Raw genomic sequence first — 4,013 nt, 5'->3', positions numbered from 1 at the left:
TGGGAAGCTGGGAGCAGGAGCAGCATTGTGTACCCGCACTGAGTACATGATCAGGGGCAGAGTGACCCCCAGTGGCTGAGTACCCCTGAGCATTTACACATTCCAGATCCTCCTCACCGCCATCCCTCTTGGGGACAGACACGTGTCCAAAGAGCAGATCTGACTACGCCACAGAAGCCATCATTCCCTTTAAAGTCGTCCCGATCCATCGCTAAGTTTAGCACAAAACACAGGACACATGGGGGGCGGGGGAGAGGAAGAAATGTAAAACAGCTGGAGAAGCAGACAATGTGACTTTTTCTTTTTTTCCTCCCTTAAAAAAAAAATGGTGAACATACTGTCCCAGACAAGTTTCCATTTTCTAGGCAATGTTATTTTAGGCATCGGGTATTAATGGCTTGAGAATTAGTGTCAATTAAGTAATTAGGGGCAGGCTGGCAGCTAGCAGGGCAGGTACTAAATGGACATGTGTCTCCTGATTCTTCCCCAATAGCGCCCACTGCTTGGTGGCGCTTGGAGTCCTGCATAGAGTTCTTAGATGCCTGAGTCTCTGGATATTGTCACCCTCAAGCTCCAGGTTAAGCCTCAGGGCTCCTCAGATGCTGGGAACTCTGCCTGGTTTGTCTGCGCCCAGACCTCGCTGTGGACAGGTCCATGAAGCTCACAGCCCCCCCTTCCTCCAATCCCCAGTTTCCTGCAGGATGTCTCAAGTTCACTGATAACTCCTTGCCTGCACAGGTGCCTGGCAGGCAGTGACGCTGGAGAGAGACATCACCTTCATGGCACAGGACGTGCTAGCAAGAGCTGCGAACCCCTTCTACAGAGGAGAAAACTGAGGCTTGTCATATGAACTGGCTTTGCCAGAAATTCAGATCCAGGATTAGGACACTTCTTCTCAGATGTAGAGTGGGCAAGATTAGGTCCAGGCCTGCTCCCACAGTCAGCTCTGTGTGGACAGCAGGGGCAGGAAGGAAGAAGTCCACACCTGGAAGCCATCACATCTGGTCTCTGAGAGTAGGTGTGGCCCAGCGGGAGCCCCTCCCCCTCCTTCCACCTCAGCTCCCTCCACTTCAAAAGAAGGTTGTCTTGAGGGTTTTCAAGCCAGCCATCCTCCTCCTCATCTTTCTGAGTACCTCCTAGCTCTCACCCTGTTCTAGATGTGTGGCCTCCCCAGGCCGCAGGCTGCTTCTCTCTCTTATCCGACAGGGGACACCTGTGATTTGATTTAGGGCTGACTCTAAAATCCAGGACAGTCTCATTTCAGGGCCCTTAATCAATTCTATCTGCAAAGAACTATTTTCCAGCCCCCATTAAAGTCATCTTCCGCACCTGCAATTCTTTTTGTTTCGTGTGTGTGTGTGTGTGTGTGTGTGTGTGTGTGTGTGTGTGTGTGTGTGCTATCCCTGAGCTTTTGTGCTCAAAGCTAACATACTCTACCACTTGAGCCATAGTTCCATTTCTGGCTTTTTGTGGTTAATTGGAGGTAAAAGTCTCATGGAATTTTCCTGCCTGGGCTGGCTTCAAGCTGAGATCCTTAGATCTCATCCTCCTGAATAGCTGGGATTACAAGTGTGAGCCACAAGCACCCAACTCACTTCTTCTTTTTGGGTGATTAATTGGAGATAAAGTCTCTCAGATTTGTCTACGTGGCTTGAGTTTGAACCTAGATCCTCAGTCTCAGCCTGCTGAGTAGCCACGATTACAGGCTTGAGCCACCAGTGCCTACTAGCCCAGGATTCTTTACACTGGACATTCCTTAAACACATTCCCATTTTCCTCTAAGTGAAATCCACCCGCATCTCCAGCCTGGCTGCTCAAAGCCATCCAGACTCTGTAATGCCAGCGCCCCAAGGCTGGTGAGACATGCAGAAGGCCAGGGTCCCCACAAGGTGCTCAAAATATGTGTATGGACAGGACCCTTGGGGTTCCTGCATGCACCTATGCTTGAGTGACACAGATCTAGATAAACGAACAGCTGTCCTCTGGCTCTCCATGTGTGTTCACAGCAGGCTTGATCAGAACAGCACAGAGTCATCTGTGGCCCTCAGACCTCCAGGAACCTCATTGTGGGCTTCCTCTTTGCTCTGCCTACTCTAAAGGCCCCCAGGATTTTGAGAAACTCGTCCCCTCCACCCATCCTGGCTGCAATGGAGACCTCAGCCTGTGTGCACCTCTAGATCCACCTGGCCTGCTATATCCTAATTGCTCTTGCCCATCTCTGTGCAGGCCCTGCTCCCGGTTGCCCTGCTCCCTGACCCTGCCAGGGCCCCCTTGTTTACCAGTGGGGAGAACAGGCAGGCGGATGGGGTGTGAGTCCGTCCCTGGCTCCAGCTGTGGAGCAGCTGAGCTCACTGGAAACGGGCATTGAGTGTGAATGTGCCCCTTGTCTGGTGGCCTGGGTCAATAGGCCGCATGGCTACCCAGCATTTCTATTGACTTAAGATAAGTTCCGGGGGGTTGAGAACATTCGGTGTTTGGCCTGGTGTCTGCCAGCAGGGCCAGGCTGGGACAGCTGGGCCTGGAGACGCCCAAGCTGGGGCCTAGTAGCCAGCAGCCAGCTGCAGCTATCAGCTCACCAGACACAAGGCTAGCCATGCTCCTCACGGCAGGCCAAATCCAACCTACCAGCCTGGTGTGGCAATGCCAGTGTGGGAAACGGGTCAGGGCCTCACAGCTCTGTCCAGAACAGGTGTTGAAGTGACATCATAGCTCCCTAGAGATCAGTCACTTTTCCGCCTGCCTTCAATATTTATGTTTCCAGTTGCAGAAAATCTAATCAGACATCCAGCGACACCTGCTCCTTCCCTCTCCCCCTCCCTCTTTCTCCGTCCCCCCTCTTTCTTCCCCCCCCCCAAGCTGTGTTGCTGAGGGCCTGGCCCTGCAGATGTAGGGTTTTAGTCTCCTTGGGGACTCATGAGCTGGCATGTGTAGGGACTCAGGGGGTAGGTCTGGAGTGGGTGGGTAGGGACAGGTGGCCTGTAGGGTCCAGATTTTGGTAGGAGGGAGCCTACAGCCCATCTGGGAGCTCTAAGACTTATAGCTCTTCTGCTGCTGAGACTTGATTGGGTCAGAGGCAAGGCAGAAAGAAAGAAAGAGAGAGAGGGAGGGAGAGAGGGAGGGAGAAAAATAAAGAAAGAAAGAAAAAGAAAGAAAGAGAGAGAGAGAAAGGAAGGAAGGAAGGAAGGAAGGGAGAAAGAAAGAAAGAAAGAGAAAGAAAGGAAGGAAGGAAGGAAGGGAGGGAGGGAGGGAGGGAGGAAGCAAGGAAGGAAAGAAGGAAGGAACCAAGCTTTTTCTAGAAATTTCCTTTTGGACTATAGCAACTCTACTACCAAAAAACCTAACCAGTAGCAAGCAGTGGTGACATGTATGTGTGTAATCTTAGCTTCTTAGGAAGCTGCGATCTGAGAAGCTCAGTTTGAAGCCAGCCCTAGGAAGACAAATCTGAGACTCTTATCTCCAAAATAACCAGCAAAAAGGTGGAAGTAGAGGCGAGGCTCAAGTGGTAGAGGGCCAACCTTGAGTGGAAAAGACAAGTGCGAGCCTAAGGCCCTAGGTTCAAGATCCTATACTGGTATGTGTGCATTATGCACATGTGCGCATGCATATGCACGTGTGCGCAAACACACACACACACAGGTAGCAAACACTATACAGTAGTGGAGTTAGGCCTATGGAGGAGCTGCTATGACCATCACAATTATCCTGAGTTGTACCCTAAGCCAGCTACTGAGCCATTTGCCCTCACTGCCCACTGCCACTTTCTGAACCACTGTGGGTAGAGGCTTACTTGCTCTGCTCTGGGCAATTGCACCTTTTTTTGGTACCAGTCTCCTGGGGCTTGAACTCAGGGCTTGGGCACTGTCTCTTAGTTTTCTCACTCAAGGCTAGCACTCTACCACATGAGCCACAGACCTACTTCTAGTTTTTCCTGATTAGTTGAATAGTCTCATGGCTTTCCCTGCCCAGGCTGGCGGCCACCTGCAGTCCTCAGATCTCAGCCTCCTGAGTAGCAA

The sequence above is a fragment of the Dipodomys spectabilis genome, unplaced genomic scaffold (genome assembly GCF_019054845.1).
Source record: "Dipodomys spectabilis isolate Male_0828 unplaced genomic scaffold, ASM1905484v1 ptg000098l, whole genome shotgun sequence".
In the NCBI taxonomy this organism is placed as follows: Eukaryota; Metazoa; Chordata; class Mammalia; order Rodentia; family Heteromyidae; genus Dipodomys; species Dipodomys spectabilis.
The sequence above is the reverse complement of the archived record's forward strand: the minus strand, read 5'-3'. Positions refer to the sequence as shown.